Source organism: Sciurus vulgaris (genome assembly GCF_902686455.1).
Source record: "Sciurus vulgaris genome assembly, chromosome: 6".
NCBI lineage: Eukaryota > Metazoa > Chordata > Mammalia > Rodentia > Sciuridae > Sciurus > Sciurus vulgaris.
In genome coordinates, this window is record NC_136466.1 from 64,732,687 (window position 1) to 64,752,597 (window position 19,911).

Sequence of the window (19,911 nt, forward strand, 5' to 3'; positions counted from 1 at the left end):
CGACAGGCTGAGGCTGAAAAAGTGCTTATTCACAAAGCCTTTTTGCTTCAATGTTGGTAACCCTTCCACTCCCACATAAAGACAGGGCTGTTAGTAGAAGAGAGAGATGAAGCAAACCCTAGCAAGACTGGGGGATGATTTTAGATGTCTACTCAGTATTGCATGTAGCTTCAACTAAACTGGCCCACACCAGAAGTACCTGGGCAGTACACAGAATCATGAAAAATATTTGGGGTTCTGTAAGTCTCTTGTATTTGATTTTCCATTTCACTCTTTTGGTTTGGGAAGTTTTCTGAATTTTATCATTGAAAAGACTGTGGATTCCTTTCATTTTTATCTCCACTCCTTCGTCTACCCTGATAATTCTTAAATTTGGTCTTTTTATGTTATCCCATAATTCTTGGAAGTTCTGCATGGTTTCTTACCATCTTCTCTGCATGGTCGACTCTATTTTCAAGATTATATATTTTGCCTTCATTGCCTGAGTCTTCATTGTCTTCCAAGTGGCTTAGTCTGTTGGTGATGCTTTCTATTGAATTTATAATTTAGTTGATTGAGTCCTTCATTTTGAGGATTTCTGCTTATTTTTTTTCACAATTCTAACTCTTTATTGAAGTGATCTTTCACCTTCTATATTTTTTCTTTGATTTCATGTCTTATACTATCCTTTACTTCCCAGATCAGTTTAACTATGTATATTCTAAACTCCTCCTCTGACATTTCTTCTACTATGTTAGTGGATTCTATTACTGGAGCATCTTGGTTTGTTTGCAGTGCTTTATTCCCTTGTTTTTTCAAGTTATTTATGTGTTTTCCCATTTAGCATCATGGATCTGAGGCAGCACAGATTCTATCCTACAGACTTATAGTGTCTCTGAAGGTTTCCAGTATCTCCCCTTTAAGGCAGGAGGCTAATATCAACAGCACCCGATGCAAACAACATACAGCCCCCAGCCCATTCAATCCTATTAAGACTTCCACAGGTGAGGGCATAGATGACAGCAAAGCTGAGAGCAAAATGAACAACCTGGTATCTGAGTACCAGCAGTACCAGCATGCCCCAGCGGAGGAGGAGGGCAAGCTTGAGAAAGAGGCTAAGGAGGAGGTAGCCTAGAGTTGTCTTTCTGTGAAGTGTGGAAGCAGTGTGAACTCTTTACTCATTCAGCTGTTCTGCAGGCCATGTCTCACTGTGCACTTACTGTCCTCTGTCTAGTGTCACATGCTGTACAGACACCACCATTAAAGCATTGTCAATGTGGAAAAAAAAAAAAAGACTTCCAAAGTTTTATTGCAATAAACAAAAATGATGAGTTTAATTACTGTCTACACTATATACAGTATGTTGGACAACAAAAGAACAGAAGTGGTATAGGACATGATGTCCATGAGGGAGGAGAGAAGCCAGAAGTAAAACTCTATAGGAAGAGTGGAAGAGGAATTGATAGAGAGTGACCATTAACAGGAGAGAGAGTGACCATTAACAGGAGAAAAGATAAAGAATTCAAGAAAACAGACAAGTAAGAGGAAAAATATACACAATAAAAAAATTAAAAGGTGTAAGAATACATAACAGGGTTTTTCAAGATGGCGGCCTAGAGGGTGGCTGCATTACGTGTTGCTCCAGAACTCAGGATTCAAGAGAGGAGATATTGAGACGCTTGGGACCAACTCAAAGTAGCCGGGTGACTCTCACCCCCTGGGGGGGCATCCCGGATGGGACGGGGGTCCCGGAACGCAGGAAACTTTGTGAAGTAGAACTGCCGGCGAGACGCCCCTCCCCCTGCTGGAGCGCCATAGAGGAGGCCGCTCGGCACAGCGCTGGGACTCGGAGCAGCCACTGGGGCTCCGGCGGCTGCCCGGGGGAGGAGTGGCGGGGAGAACTGTGTGGACTCAGGACACCGGGGCCTGCCCTGAGGAGGAGGAGAGGAGCGTGGCCACTTGGATTCGGAGAGACTGCACCAGAGCCGCAGGCGGTTGCCAGAGGAGAAGCCGTGCGGCGAGCTGTTTGGAATCAGAACGACGCTTCTGAACACCGGGGCCTGCCCTAAGGACGAGGAGGAGAGGAGCGGCCGCTTGGATTCGGGTGACCACACGGGAGCTACAGGCGGTTGCCAGAGAAGGGGCTGCGTGGCGAGCTGTTTGGACTCTGACCACTTCTGAACCCCGGGGCCTGCCCGGAGGAGTAGGAGAAGGAGGAGAAGGAGCGCGGCGGGTCCTTTGGACTCGCAGTGACTGCATTAGCGCTCCAGGCGGCTGCTCAGAGGAGAAGGCGAGTGGTGAGTTGTTTGGTCTTAAAGTGACAGCTCCTGAACACAGGGGGGCTGCCTGGAGGAGAAGCGTGGTGGGACGCTTGGTCTTGAGGGGCCGCACCAGAGCTCCGGGCCGTGCCCAGAGGACCCGTGCAGCGGGTCACGTGGATTCAGAGCCACTCAGAGGGACTGCTCCTGAACACCCGGGGGGTTATCTGGAGAAGGAGGAGGAACGGGGAGGGTCACTTCGACTCGGAGTGATTGATTGCCCCAGGCTACAGGTGGTTGGTGGGAGGAGGAGGCACGAAGTGAGTTTCTTGGACTCCTAGTGACCGCACCGGCATACTGGGCGGCTGTCTGGAGGAAGAGGCCTGTGGCGGGTCTCTGGGACTCAGAGCGATTGTTCGGGGCCACAGGTGGCTGCTCAGAGGAGGGGCCACGCAGCCAGGCGATTAGGTGCAGAACAGGGTCCCAGGATCTAGGAGGCTTCTGGGTGGAAGAGCCGCACAGAGACAGGCTTAGGGCGGAGCGAAGGTTCCAGGCCTATGGGCAAATTCTCTGAGGAGGGGCAGCCTAAGGAGATTCATCAGCGAAGGGTGAGGCTCCCAGGCCCAGGAGGTAGGGCCGGGCCCCTGGAAACGTTGCAGAGGAAGGCAGCCCAGCCCAGGCAGTAGCTGTAAATTGAGGGGAACCTCTAGGAGGAAACTGACCAGCGAGACCTCCCCACTGGGTGAGTCTTCCCTGCCTGGTGAGGTTTCCCCACAAGGACGGTAAAACCAGAGACACAGGCCCAAACAGGCCTTGCCTCAGCCCACAGCCTAGGTCCCCTTTGGATGACCATTGGTCAACAAGTGGAGGCACATCTGCCCACTAGCAGGGAATACACCCCACCTGAAGGCCACCACTCCTAGAGAGGCAGCTTCCTTGTGGAGCACCGTATTATCAACTTCCTCCAAGACTTCAGCCTACTGAAGGCTAAGAGGGGATATATATAGAAATCTGCAGGGACATTGTAAATCAACAGAGGAAATCTGCAATAACTCAGCGGTCCACTGATATCTGAACAACATGAGAAAACAAGGAAAGAAAATGCTGCAAACAAATCTAGATGTTACATCAATAAAACCCAATGACAGCATGGCAGAAGAAATGACAGAAAAGGAGTTCAGAATGTACATAATTAAAATGATCAGAGAAGCAAACGATGAGATGAAAGAGCAAATGCAAGCATTGAATGATGAGATGAAAGAGAAAATGCAAGCATTGATTGATCGCACCAATCGACAGTTAAAAGAGCAAATACAGGAAGCAAAAGATCATTTCAATAAAGAGTTAGAGATATTGAAAAAAAACCAAACAGAAATCCTTGACATGAAGGAAACAATAAACCAAATTAAGAACTCCATAGAAAGCATATCCAATAGGATAGAACACCTGGAAGACAGAACCTCAGACATAGAAGACAAAATATTTAACCTTGAAAACAAAGCTGAACAAACAGAGAAGATGGTAAGAAATCATGAACAGAATCTACAAGAACTATGGGATATCATGAAAAGGCCAAATTTAAGAATTATTGGGATTGAGGAAGGCCTAGAGAAACAAGCCAAAGGAATGAACAACCTATTCAATGAAATAATATCAGAAAATTTTCTAAATCTGAAGAATGAAATGGAAAATCAAGTTCAAGAGGCTTACAGGACTCCAAATACACAAAATTACAACAGACCCACACCAAGGCACATTATAATGAAAATACCTAACATACAAAATAAAGACAGAATTTTAAAGGCTGTGAGAGAAAAGAACCAAATTACATTCAGGGGGAAACCAACACGCATATCAGCAGATTTTTCAATCCAGACCCTAAAAGCTAGAAGGGCCTGGAACAACATTTTTCAAGCCCTGAAAGAAAATGGATGCCAACCAAGAATCTTATACCCAGCAAAACTTACCTTCAAATTTGACGATGAAATAAAATCCTTCCATGATAAACAAAAGCTAAAAGAATTTACAAAAAGAAAGCCAGCATTACAGAACATTCTCAACAAAATATTCCATGAGGAAGAGATGAAAAACAAAGAAGCAAATCAGCAAAGGGAGGAATTATCCTAAAGGAATTGTCAAATAAAGGAGGAAACAAGTTGTGTCAAACAAATAAATAAACAAAATTTTAAAAATGAACCAAATGACCGGGAAACCAAATCATTTCTCTATAATAACCCTGAATGTTAATGGCCTGAATTCATCAATCAAAAGACATAGACTGGCAGACTGGATTAAAAAGAAAGATCCAACAATATGTTGCCTGCAAGAGACTCACCTCATAGAAAAAGATACCCATAGATTAAAGGTGAAAGGATGGGGAAAAACATACCATGCACATGGACTCAGCAAAAAAGCTGGAGTATCCATCCTCATTTCCGATAATGTGGACTTCAAGCCAAAGTTAGTCAGAAGGGATAAAGAAGGTCATTTCATACTGCTCAAGGGAAGCATAAATCAGCAAGATATAACAATCATAAACATCTATGCCCCAAACAGTGGCTCATCTATGTATGTCAAACAAATCCTTCTCAATTTCAGAAACCAAATAGACCACAACACAATAATACTAGGTGATTTTAACACGCCGCTCTCACCACTGGACAGATCTTCCAGACAAAAATTGAACAAAGAAACCGTAGATCTCAACAACACAATCAATAATTTAGACTTAACGGACATTTATAGAATATTCCATCCAACCAAGAGTGAATACACTTTCTTCTCAGCAGCACATGGATCCTTCTCTAAAATAGACCATATATTAGGCCACAAAGCTAATGTTAGCAAATACAAGAAGATAGAGACACTAGCATGTATTCTATCAGATCATAATGGCTTGAAATTAGAAATAAATGAAAGAGTAAAACACAGAAACTATTCCAACATCTGGAGATTAAACAATATGCTATTATATGATGAATGGATAACAGAAGATATTAGGAAGGAAATTAAAAAATTCTTAGAGGTAAATGAGAACAAAGAAACATCATATCAAAATCTCTGGGACACTATGAACGCAGTACTTAGAGGGAAATTTATTTCATGGAGCGCATTTAATAAAAGAAGTAAAACTCAACAAATAAACAACCTAACACTACAGCTCAAAGCCTTAGAAAAAGAAGAACAGAACAGCACCAAAAGTAGTAGAAGACAGGAAATAGTTAAACTCAGAGCTGAAATCAATGAAATTGAAACAAAAGAAACAATACAAAAAATTGACAAAATAAATAGTTGGTTCTTCGAAAAAATAAACAAAATTGATAAACCTTTAGCCACACTAACAAAGAGAAGACGAGAGAAAACCCAAATCACTAAAATTCGGAATGAACAAGGAAATATCACAACAGACAGGATGGAAATACAAAACATAATTAGAAGCTATTTTGAAAATCTATACTCCAACAAAATAGAAAATTTCGAAGACATCAACAGGTTTCTAGAGACATATGAATTGCCTAAACTGAATGAGGAGGACATAAACAATTTAAATAGACCAATTTCAAGTACTGAAATAGAAGAAGTCATCAAAAGCCTACCAACAAAGAAAAGTCCGGGACCAGATGGGTTCTCAGCCGAGTTCTACAAAACCTTTAAGGAAGAGCTCATTCCAATACTTCTCAAAGTATTCCATAAAATAGAAGAGGAGGGAACCCTCCCAAACTCATTCTATGAAGCCAATATCACACTGATACCTAAACCAGACAGAGACTCATCAAGGAAAGAAAATTTCAGACCAATATCCTTAATGAACATCGACGCAAAAATTCTCAACAAAATTTTAGCAAATCGCATACAAAAACATATTAAAAAGATAGTGCACCATGATCAAGTGGGTTTCATCCCAGGGATGCAAGGTTGGTTCAACATCAGGAAATCAATAGACGTAATTCACCATATTAATAGACTTAATGTCAAGAATCACATGATTATTTCAATAGATGCAGAAAAAGCATTTGATAAAATACAGCACCCCTTCATGCTCAAAACACTAGAAAAAATAGGGATAGTGGGAACATTCCTTAATATTGTAAAGGCCATTTATGCTAAGCCCATGGCTAATATCATTCTAAATGGTGAAAAACTGAAAGCATTCCCCCTAAAAACTGGAACAAGGCAGGGATGCCCTCTTTCACCACTTCTATTCAACATCGTTCTTGAGACTCTGGCCAGAGCAATTAGACAAACCAAAGAAATTAAAGGGATACGAATTGGAAAAGAAGAACTCAAACTATCCCTGTTCGCTGATGACATGATTATATATTTAGAGGAACCTGGAAATTCCACCAGAAAACTCTTAGAACTCATAAGTGATTTCAGTAAAGTAGCAGGTTACAAGATCAATGCCCATAAATCCAACGCATTTTTATACATAAGTGATGAATCTTCAGAAAGAGAAATTAGGAAAACTACCCCATTCACAATAGCCTCGAAAAAAAATAAAATACTTGGGAATCAATCTCACAAAAGAGGTGAAAGACCTCTACAATGAGAACTATACAACACTAAAGAAAGAAATTAAAGAACACCTTAGAAGATGGAAAGATCTTCCATGTTCTTGGATAGGAAGAATTAATATTGTCAAAATGGCCATACTACCTAAAGTGCTATACAAATTCAATGCAATTCCAATTAAAATCCCAATTGTGTACCTTACAGAAATAGAGCAAGCAATTATGAAATTCATCTGGAAGAATAAGAAACCCAGAATAGCTAAAGCAATCCTTAGCAGGAAGAGTGAAACAGGGGGTATTGCAATACCAGATCTTCAACTCTACTACAAAGCAATAGTAACAAAAACGGCATGGTATTGGTACCAAAATAGAAATGTAGATCAATGGTACAGAATAGAGGACACGGACACAAACCCAAATAAATACAATTTTCTCATACTAGACAAAGGTGCCAAAAATATGCAATGGAGAAAAGATAGCCTCTTCAACAAATGGTGCTGGGAGAATTGGAAATCCATATGCAACAGAATGAAACTAAACCCATATCTCTCACCATGCACGAAACTAAACTCAAAATGGATTAAGGACCTCGGAATCAGACCAGAGACCCTGCAGATTATAGAAGAAAAAGTAGGTCCAAATCTTCACCTTGTTGGTCTAGGACCAGACTTCCTTAACAGGACTCCCATAGCACAAGAAATAAAAGCTAGAATCAACCACTGGGATAGATTCAAACTAAAAAGCTTTCTCTCAGCAAAGGAAACTATCAGCAATGCGAAGAAAGAGCCTACAGAGTGGGAGAATATCTTTGCCACTCGTACTTCAGATAGAGCACTAATCTCCAGAATCTATAAAGAACTCAAAAAACTCTACTCCAAGAATTCAAATAGTCCAGTCAACAAATGGGCTAAGGAAATGAATAGACACTTCACAGAAGAAGATCTACAAGCAATCAACAAACATATGGAAAAATGTTCAACATCTCTAGTAATAAGAGAAATGCAAATCAAAACCACCCTAAGATTCCATCTCACCCCAATTAGAATGGCGATTATCAAGAATACGAGCAACAACAGGTGTTGGCGAGGATGTGGGGAGAAAGGTACACTCATACACTGCTGGTGGGGCTGCAAATTAGTGCAGCCACTCTGGAAAGCAGTGTGGAGATTCCTTAGAAAACTTGGAATGGAACCACCATTTGACCCAGCTATCCCACTCCTTGGCCTATACCCAAAGGACTTAAAATCTGCATACTACAGAAATACAGCCACATCAATGTTCATAGCTGCTCAATTCACAATAGCCAGACTGTGGAACCAACCTAGATGCCCTTCAATTGATGAGTGGATAAAGAAACTGTGGTATATATATACTATGGAATATTATTCAGCCATAAAGAATGATAAAATTATGACATTTGCAGGCAAATGGATGAAATTGGAGAATATCATGCTAAGTGAGATAAGCCAATCTCAAAAAGCCAAAGGACGAATGATATCGCTAATAAGTGGAGGTTGACACATAATGGGGGGGAGGGAAGGGTTAGAGTTAGGGTTAGGGAGGGGGGCAAGTATGGAGGAAGGAACTACTGTATAGAGGGTAAAGAGGGGTGGGAGGGGTGGGGGGAAGGGAAAAAATAACAGAATGAATCAAACAACATTGCTCTATGTAAATTTATGATTACACAAATGGTATACCTTTACGCCATGTACAAACAGAGAAACAACATGTATCCCATTTGTTTACAATAAAAAAAAAAAAAAAGAATACATAACATAACTGCAAAATACCATTCATATATCACAGTCTTTAATAAACTGATGCATAAAAAGTACCTGGTTTAATATATGGTAGAGATGATAGAGAAGAAAAATATTTATTTTTTTAAAAAAGAAAGAATAAACACACAAACAAAAAAAAAAAAACCTCAATGGACCCGAGTTTGTGTTGGTTTTCAAAGGTTTCTCAGTCCTGTCTCTGACTCCTATGGGATTGCCAGGCCCAGACCTGCCCATGCAGACCTAGTCACTATCCCACAGATCTGGGTTTCTGATACCCCAGGTTCAGCCACATTGCAGCCCCAAGATGTCAATGCTGTTCCAATTTGCAGAGAGGCCACCAGATATGCACTCACACAGAACAGAGACCCTGAGAAGCAGCAGCAAGATGGCATTCACCAGCACTCCCAACAGGAAGACCCCAGGCTCAGCTAACCCCACAGGCACCCTGACCCTGGACTTCCAGGTCCAGGCCAGTGTCCCCAGAGAGAGGCAGCTTGTGCCCTGAGATGGTGGTGGCAGCAAACTGGCTGGCACCATTGCCCCTGGACACTGGCCCGTGTCCCAAGATGGAGGTGGTCTCATGCAAACAAACCTGCAGGCACTCTGGTGGTAGACCTGTAGGCAGCAGTGGCAGTGGTAGTGGATACAGGTCAGCAGCGGGAGGCATCCTCACCCAGAGAACCGGTTGATGGCAGCAGTGCTGGTGGCAGCGGTGCAAGAGAAAAGGCCCACACCAATACACATTATAATAGATTGACGAACACAGAGAATAACAGTAAAGTCTTAAAGGCTGTGAGAGAAGAAAATCAAATTACATATGGGGGAAACCAATTCAGATCTCAAATGATTTCTCAACCCAGAACCTCAAAACTCGGAGATCCTGAAATAATACATTTCACGCTCTGAAAGAAAATGGATGCCAACCAAGAATTTTATATCCAACAAAATTAAGTTTCAGATTGAAGATGAAATAAAATCCTTCCATGATAAACAAAGTTAAAAGGATTTAAAACTAGAAAGCCTGTACTACAGAATATTCTCAACAAAATAGTCCATGAAGATGAAATGGAAAAACAAAAAGGAAACCAGTAAAGGGAGGAACAACACTAAAGGAATAGTCAATTAAAGGAGAAATTAAATCAAATTAAAAACCAGAAATAAACCAAAATGACCAGGAATACAAATCACATCTCAATAATAACCTTGAATGTTAGTGAACTAAACTCATCAATCAAAAAACACAGACTAGCAGATTGGATTAAAAAATAAGACCCAACAGTGTGTTGTATCCAAGAGACTCACTTTATAGGCAAGCATATAGACTGAAGTTGAAAGGAAGGGAAAAAAACATGTCACTCACATGGATCACATAAACAAGCAGGGGTTTCTATCCTCATCAAAGAAAGTGGACTTAAATTCAAAGTTAATCAGAAGGGACAAAGAAGGACATTTCCTACTGCTTAAGGGAATTATATAAGAGCAAGAAATAATAATCATAAATATTTATGCCCCAATAAATGGAGCAACTATGTACATCAAAAAAACTCTTCTCAACTTCAGGAATCAAATAGACCAAATCACAATAACACACTTCTCTCACTACTGGATAGATCTTCCAGGCAAAAACTAAACAAACAAACTCTAGAACTAAATAATGCAATCAATAGTTTGACTTAACAGACATACATAGAATATTTCATCCATCAAGGAGCAAATAAACTTTCTTCTCAGCAGCACATGGATCCTTTCCTAAAAGAGACAATATCTTATGCCATAAAGCACTTCTTAGTCAATACAAAAAAATACAAATAATACCCTGCATACTATCAGATTATAATGGAATGAAATTAGAAATCAATGATAGAACAAAAAATAGAAGATACTCTAACACCTGGAGACTAAATAATAATCTATTGAATGGTGAATGCATAACAGAAAAAAATTAGGGATGAAATAAAAAAATACTTAGAGGTAAACGAGAATAGTGATACAACATATCAAAATCTCTGGGACACAGTGAAGGCAGTGCTAAGAGGAAAGTTCATTGCCTTGAGCTCATTTATTAAAAGAATAAATGTCCTAACATTATAATTCAAAGTCCTAGAAAAAGAACGAATCAACACCAAAAACCATAGAAGACAGGAAATAATTAAAATCAGAGCTGAAATCAATGAAACTGAAACAAAAGAAGCAATTTTTTAAAAGTTGGTTCTTTGAAAAAATAAATAAAATTGATAAAACCCTAGTCACATTAATGAAGACAAAAAAAGAGGAAACTAAAATTACTAAAATACATGATGAAAAAGGAAATATCACAGCAGACACAACTGAAATACAAAAGATAATTAGAAACTATTTTGAAAATTTATACTACAATAAAATAGAAAACCTTGAAGACATTCACAAATTTCTAGAGACATATGACCTATCCAAAATGAATCAGGAGGACATATATGATTTAAATAGACTAATTACAAATAATGAAATAGAAAACGCCATCAAAAGCCTACCAGACCAGAAAAACCCAGGACCAGAGAGAGTCTCTGCTGAGTTCTACAAGACCTTCAAAGAAGAATTAACATCAATACTCCTCAAAGTATTTCATGAAATAGAAAAGGAGGAAACCCTCCCAAACTCATTCCATGAGGCTAATATCACCCTAATACCAAAACCAGACAAAGACACATCAAAGAAAGAAAACTTCAGACCAATAGCCCTGATGAATATATATGCAAAGACTCTCAATAAAATTCTGGCAAATAACATACAAAAACATATTTAAAAGATAGTGCACCACAATCAAGTGGGGTTCATCCCAGGGATGCAAGGTTGATTCAACATCCAGAAATCAATAAATGTCTTTCACCACATCAACAGGCTTAAAGTTAAGAATCACATGATTATTTCAATAGATGCAGAAAAAGCATTTGACAAAATATATCACCCCTTTATGTTCAAAACGCTAGAAAAACTAGGAATAGTAGGAACATACCTCAACATTGTAAAGGCTACCTATGCTAAGCCCACAGCCAACATCATTTTAAATGGAGGGAAAACTGAAAGCATTTCCCTGGACAAGACAGGGATGCTCTCTTTTACCACTTCTATTCAACATCATCCTTGAAACTCTAGCCAGAGCAATTAGGAGAAAGAAATTAAAGGGATACAAATAGGAAAAAAATAATTCAAACTATCACTATTTGCCGATGACATGATTCTATATTTAGAAGAGCCAAAAAATTCCACCAGAAAAGTTCTAAAACTCATAAGGAAATTCAGCAAAATAGTAGGTTATAAAATCAACACTCGTAAATCAAACACATTCCTATACATCAGTGATGAATCTACTGAAAGAAAAATTAGGAAAACTACCCCATTCACAATAAAAATAAAATACTCAATAAAAATAAAATACTTGGTAACCAATCTAACAAAGAGGTAAAAGACCTCTACAATGAAAACTACAGAACACTAAAGAAAGAAATTAAAGAAAACCTTACAAGATGGAAAGATCTCCCAAGTTCTTAGATAGGTAGAATTAATATTGTCAAAATGCCCATACTACCAAAAGTATTATACAGATTAATGCAATTCCTATTAAAATCCCAATGACATTCTTCATAGAACTAGAAAAAGCAATCATGAAATTCATTTGGAAAAGTAAGAAACCCAGAATAGTCAAATCAATCCTTAGCAAAAAAAGTGAAGCAGGAGGAATCACAATACCAGATCTCAAACTATACTACACAGCAATAGTAACAAAAACGGCATGATATTGGCACCAAAACAAACTTGTAGACCAATGGTACAGAACAGAAGACACAAGGACAAACCCACAAAAATACAGTTATCTCATATTAGACAAAGGCACTAAAAACATTCACTGGAGAAGAGAGAGCCTATTCAATAAATGGTGCTGGGAAAATTGGAAATCCACATGTAACAGAATGAAATTAAATTCCTATGTCTCACCCTGCATGAAACTCAACTCAAAGTGGATCAAAGACTTAGGCACTAGACCAGAGACCCTGTGCCTCATAGAAGAAAAAGTAGGCCCAAATCTTCACCATGGTGACTTAGGTTCTGACTTCCTTAACATGACTCCTAAAGTGCAAGAAGGAAAATCAAGAATCAATAAATGGGATGAATTCAAACTAGAAAGCTTCTTCTCAGCAAAGGAAACTATCCATAATGTGACAAGAGAGCCTACAAAATGTGAGAAAATCTTAACCACATGCACCTCAGATAGAGCACTAATCTCCAGGATATATAAAGAACTCAAAAAACTAAACACCAAGAAACCAAAACACCCAATTAATAAATGGTCTAAATAACTGAACAGACACTTCACAGAAGAAGAAATACAGTCAATCAACAAATATATAAAAAACTGTTCAATATCTCTAGAATTAGAGAATTGCAAATCAAAACTACTCTAAGATTTCATCTTACCCCAGTCAGAATGGCAACTATCAAGAATACAAACAACAATAAATATTGGCAAGGATGTGGGGAAAGAGGTACACTCATACACTGCTGATGGGAATGCAAATTGGTGTAAACATTATGGAAAGCAGTATGGAGATTCCTCAGAAACCTTGGAATGGAACAACCTTTTAAACCAACTATCCAATTCTTGGTTTATACCCAAAGGACTTAAAATCAGCATGGTTTTTCTTTTTTTTTTCTTTTTTCCTAATATTGCAGAACCTTTATTTTATACCTCCTTAATAAAATTTAAGAACATTGTCCATCCATTGTGTGTCACATTATTGCACAAACTGTTTAAGGATTTTTTACAACTCCCTTTGTAGAAGAAAATTGTTAAGGATGTAAAATCCATACCTGCCTATTTGCTGTATACCTGTAATGGAAATGAAGATAAAAGTGTAGTTCATAGAAACAAATGAACAAAAATACTTTTACTATACAAGGGTGCTGGTGCAAACTGTGTTTGTGTGTTTATATACGTGTATATGTGTGTGTGTGTGTGTGTGTGTGTGTGTGTGTGTGTGTGAAATGTAGCATTTAATAACTTCAAGTGTTTTAAAACAAGAACAAAACACATTTATTTCATTAAATGATTTTTTCTGGTGGTTGTCAAAAACGAAGGACCAAAAGCACATTTTTATCTTTCTTTTTTAATTTTTTTAATTCATTTTTATTGTAAACAAATGGGATACATCTTGTTTCTCTGTTTGTACATGAAGTAGAGGCATACCATTTGTGTAATCATATATTTACCTAGGGTAATAGTTTTTGATTCATTCTGTTATTTTTTTCTCCCCCCCCACACCTCCCACCCCTCTTATCCCAAAACCAGCATGTTACAGTGATACAGCCACATTAATGTTTATAGCAGCTCAACTCACAATAGCTAAACTGTGGAACCAACCTAGATGCCCTTCAACAGATTAATGGGTAAAGAAACACACACACACACACACACACACACACACACACATATATGTATATATGATGGAATGTTACTCAGTTTTACAGAATGAAATTATGGCATTTGCTGGTAAATGGATGTAGCTGGAGAATATCATGCTAAGTGAAATAAGCCAATCCCCCAAAATCGAAGGCTGAATGTTTCCTCTGATATGTGGATGCTAATTCACAATAGGTGGGGTGGGAGCCAGGGAAGAATAGAGTTACCTTGGATTAGACAGCGGGGAGTGAAGGAAGGGACGGGTTCCGGTAGTAGGAAGGGGAGTAGAATGAATCAGACATTACTAACCCTATGTACATGTATAACTCTATGACTGGTGGGATTCTACATCATGTATAATCAGAAGAATGAGAAATTGTACTCCATCATATATGATGTAAGTGCCTTCTACAGTCATGCATAGCTAATTAAAACAAATTTTAAAATTTAAAAAAAAATCATGAAAAACAAATATTCTCTGGTGATGGGGGCCAAGTGAACATTCCATTTCTGGGAAGGGCTTATTAAGCATTCACTCTTTTCGGAGGGGCGAGCTGGACCAGGGATTGAACTCAGGGGCACTCGACCACTGAGCCACATACCCAGTCCTATTCTGTATTTTATTTAGAGACAGGGTCTCACTGACTTACTTAGCACCTCGCTTTTGCTCCCAGGCTGACCTTGAACTCGAGATTCTCCTGTTTCAGCCTCCGGAGCCACTGAGATTACAGGCGTGCACCTCCGCACCTGGCAAGCACCTACATGTTTTTATCATTCGTAGTCATGCCCTCTAACGTGAGTATTGTCATTACTCCTCCCACTTATGGAGGAAACCAAGCAGAATACCCAGCATGACTGGCCGACTTCATGGTTACCAGGTGGTGGAGCAGGGATTCAAAGCCAGGCCCTTCTGACCCCAGTGCTAGCAAAGAAACTGAAGTGGTGACAATCATGTGGATGTGTTGTGAGTGTGTAAAGGGTATCCCTGGCGTGATGGGGGAAAGAGCAACAGACCAGGAACCAGAGGCCCAGTGCTACCACGGACTTCATTCATTCACTCATTCAACAGGTATTTACTGAGCTGTGCTTGTGCAGGCTGAGTCAGGATGACACTGGAAAACACACAAGCACACCAGCCTCATGGAGTTCACATTCTGTGGCACATGAAAGACAAGAGACAAAATAAACTCTGCTTCCTTACATATTTCATCAGGGAGTCTCACAAGACAGCTGTAGAGGATGGTATAAGGCAGGGGGAAGAGCATAGGCTTTGAAGTCAGGATTCTTTTTTTTTTTTTTTTTTTTTTTTTAATAAACTGGTGTTTATTTTCCGGAAACTTATTTCCATTTTGCTTAATAAGTGTCTGCAGAACAGCTCAAGACCACTCGGTGGTTGTTCCTACCCACTCAGTGGCCTGAGCAGTGGGAGCTGCAGATCAGTCTACAGTGGCTGGTTGGGCACTCCAGTCTTCAGTAGGGAACTGCTGGATAGGCACAGAGGACACCTGTAACCTCAGACTCTGTCTGCAACCTGAGGTTGAGCACCAGTGAACTCAGGAGCCTGAAATTCCTCCTTGGTCACAGCTTTTTCAGCAGCAGCCTGCTCTACCTTTTCAATCTCTTCAGGATCTCTGTAGAAGAAGAGATCAGGCATGACCTCTCACAGGTGTTCACGGGAAATGGTGCTACGCATGTGCAGAACTTCTCGGGCCAGCATCCACCACATCAGACCCACAGAATGGGCTCCCTTATTGTTGCATGGAATGGCAATATCTACACAGCGCAGAGTATTCTTGGGTGAGAGTCCTGGCCCTGTCAGTTCCTCTCTGTGTCACTCTGGGAAAAGCCCTTGGCCTCTCTGAGCCTCTGTGTCTTCAGGTATAGAACAGAAATAATAATCCCCAACAACTAAGTTTGTTAGAATATAGAGGAATCAATGTGTGTAAAACTCCAAGAAACAGGCACCATTCAGAGAGAAGTGACACCGTGGCCCTAAAGCCCACCTCAGTTCCCTTGTCAATGACTCCATGAGGCAACTCAGGCACTGAGTGCAAGTGATGAAGGCTGCTTCCAGGACCAATATCTGGGTAGTGTTCAGCTATCTGAAGGGGCCGCCTGCAGCTCTCCTGGTACAGGTGTTCTTTCCACTTAAAGCAGATGATCTTGTCTTCTCATTTGCTGAAACCACTCAGGGGCCTCTTCTGTTCATCTGGACAAGGGGTGAGAGAGGCCCCAGGAGCTGTGTACAGCTGCAAGCTTACTCTCAATTAACAGAAGCCTCCCAGGGAGCAGGTGCTAGGGATGGCTTGTTTGTCTTCAGGTTGTGGGTTGCCAGGGCTCTGTGAATAGCCCTCAGGGAGAGACTAGCAGGAAGATTTTATTTACTTTTTCTAGATGCCAGCCCTGTCTGGCAGCCCTCACTTGATGACATGACCTCTTTCTGAAGACTGTGCTCCTGCTTGGGACCAGGTCCATGGAGGCCAGTAAGGTAGAATTTTAATCCTGAATATTCTTCCTCCTTTAATACCACACTGGTGAACTCTTTCCCTGAAGCACACACACCACACACAGGGCGTTGAATGTAGTTTCTGTACCGTTGTCACACTTCATATATTCAGGTGCTATTTGATTAATGGGTCTTTCGCAGTTAATGGCACTATCAGGCAGGTCAGAGCTCTGTCCATTCCTGCTCACCATGGAATCCCCACAGCATGGATCTGTTAGTTACCAGATTTAACAAATCAGAGTACAAGATGCCCACTTGAATTTGAAATTTAGATATTCAGTAAAAATATATCTTGTTTGATACTTAGGACATAGGCTAAAAATTTTTGGTGTATTAACTGAAGTTCACACATAACTGTGTACCTGTATTTATAGGGCAACATTGCTTATAATTGGTTTCAATGTTCAGTAGGTGCAGACATGAATGACAGAATGGACGGGGTTAAGGTATGAACAAAGCCGGAAAACCACAAGCAAACATTTCTCTGGAAGCACTCCCATGCTAGGAAGGTGCTGCCACCTTGAAGGATGGTGGAAGGACCACTGGAGAATTTTCATTTTTCTATAGGATTGTTTTTCTGTTTTTTTAATTGCCTGTAATGTGCAGAAAAATTTGTGGATATCATATATACTTATGCCCCCATATGAACAGACTAAACATTAGTATAAAACGTGTTTAAAAAATAATTTGGGTTTTCTCTCATTCTGAAACTGAACTTTTCTAACCATCTGTCCAGAGGTTAGGGGCAGTTTAAGCATGGATGAGAAGATTCAAAACAATATGGAAAAGTCTAGAAGGCATGGCAGTAGAGAACACATGGTAAGCAGGATTTTTAAAAACATATTGCTGTTGTTTTGTAAAAAATACAAGGCTTCTTAGGAAAAATCAGCTCCTGAGTCTCCAGGGATGTAAAGATAAATCAAACAGTTAAAACCAGAACACAAGTCTTGATTAAATTGCACATAATGTGCAATTTGACTTTTTTTGGTTTGATTTGCAAAATGAGGGTAAAAACACAAACAAAACAAATAGCATAAGTTCTAGTAGAGAATGAATTAAAAACACTCTTCTCCCCTATAACTCCATGATGCTTTGGAAACAAGCATCCTTCAAATTTGTGTTTTGGATGATCTTTGTCTCCATGGAGCAAGGAACGATAAAACTAACATTTGTAAGATATTATATGCTGAGTCCTGGGCAAAGCATCTTATCACATTCATAAAAACAACCCTAGTTATACATGTTATCTTCTAACCATGTGACATAAATGATAAAATGCTCATAATCACACCTCCAGAAGCATTGCAAGATGCTCCATAGTTGTGGAACAATTCACTTAAAACCATTTTTCTGTACTTAGAAAGGACAGAAGATTTTTATATCAAGGCTTAAAAGCAAAAGCTTTTCTTTTTTTTTTTTTTTGTGCAATGCTCCACATGGATTTTATTTATTTATTTATTTATTTATTCATTTTTTGTGGTGCTAGGGATTGAGACCGCCTTGTGCATGTGAAACAAGCACTCTACCAACTGAGCTATATCCTGAGACCCCCTGGATTTTATTTATTTTTTTTAATTTTATCACAGAAATTTCACATATACAAAAGAAGAACAAGTAGAACTATTATATGCATCATCCAAATTCAACAATTACCAACCATTCTTTTTTACCTCCCTTTCCATTATTTCAAAGCAAATCTCAGTTCACATACTCTAAAATGTATATTTAATATTTATAATACCTAGCGTGTAGCTATTGGATTAGACAGAAGGGAGTGAAGAGAAGGGAGGGACATGGGGGCAGGAAGGATAGTAGAATGAATCGGACATTATGACCCTACGTACATATATGATTACGTGACCAGTGTAACCTAACATCACGTACAACCAGAAGAATGAGAAGTTATACTCCATTTATGTATAATGTGTCAAAATGCATTCTACTGTCATGTATAACTAATTAGAACAAATTTTTAAAAGTCACAGGTAAAAATAAATAAATAAATAAAATATGCAAAGGCAAAAGGGTTTTCTGCTGTACTTTTAGGAGTGACCCATTTTTGGTTGCCAATTCTGAATGTGGTGCTAAAATATTAGATGTGTTTGTGGGGTGAGAAGTGGGGGTCCTCTTCCTTCTCCTATATAAATATTGAGATGCCCAGTGTTCTTCTTTTGTGAGATTTGGTATGAGAAGAACAAGAAAAGAATACACACACACAAACACACATATGTATATGTATTTATACCACACGTATGTATGTATGTGTGTGGGTATATGTCACACACACATATAAGTATATACATCACGGTGTCACAGGGTCAGCAGTCATGGAGAGCAGAATGTTTTCTGGGATGACACCAAGTTTGCAAATAACAGAGTTTTTAAACTTTGCCCAGCTTAAAGTCTTAAAACACCCACGTTTTTAGAAACATGAGAATAGAATGATACCAATTTTGCTCACGTAGCAACGAGGGACAGACACAAAAGGGCAAAGTGCTATGTATGTTTTTATGAAGTGTTGTTGGCCTTAGAAAATGAGTTGGTTGAACTTTTAAAGAAGGAAAATATGACTTTGAACAAAAGGAGGCGATTAAGTGACAGCACCTTGTCATTCTTAGAGTGAAGAGTGGGGGGAGGCAGTTTGATAATTGCTAAAAAAGGCAGAGCTATATCCATTTTACCTTTTTACAAGGCAGCATTTTGAATAGGCCATTCTAAAATGCTGATTAAATACACTGAGGCTGAGTCAAAATTAGACTCTTACCATGTCTGAACCATAATAGATCTATTTCCAAGTTGCACAGAACCATCTTCTTTTCAACTGTGGCACAGAGGCTTTGAGAAAATTGTATATTAAGTGAACTGTGTTAATTAAAGATGGATTGAGGCAGATTTTATGCACTGATTCCTCCAGAAGGTTGTCCCTAAACACATAGTGAAATCTCAATTATTTTTCCATTAGCATTCTCTAGATAAAGACTTTTTTTCTTCTTTTGCTGGTAAGTAAGAACTGCTTGGTATGCATATTTAAATAACAGTCTTACTGAATTGGCTTTAAGAACTGGCTCTTAACATAATGGATGCATTACAATGTAGAGTAAAATGAAGGAGAAACATAAAGACCTTTAAGCATAAGAAGAGAGCAGGAGGTAATAGATAGTGCAAGCTTCTTAGTCATTTTCTAAGGCTTGAATTATGGTAATGGCTTTGAGTACAGATCAGAGTCAGTTAATGTCTAGACACTGACATAAGTCAGCTCTAGCTCTGTTCAAACCCACTGGGTGATAAGTGGAGCACCTAACCCTTTCCAAGTCACAGGTCTATCTGTGGCTGCTTATGAAGCATACTACAAAGAAAACAGCTTAGTTGCCTATTATTTTAATGAGAAAGTACTTTGTGCAAGTTTCAAAGACCAACTTCATGTTAACCAAAGAGGTCACCC

General features: G+C 39.4%; 1 protein-coding gene across 3 annotated transcripts in view; it reads right to left on the reverse strand.

Annotated features, from left to right (window-relative positions):
• STK32A (serine/threonine kinase 32A) overlaps positions 1–19,911 on the reverse strand; it is a 146,592-nt gene that overhangs the window by 84,212 nt on the left and 42,469 nt on the right. The gene's annotated exons all lie outside the window — the stretch shown is intronic.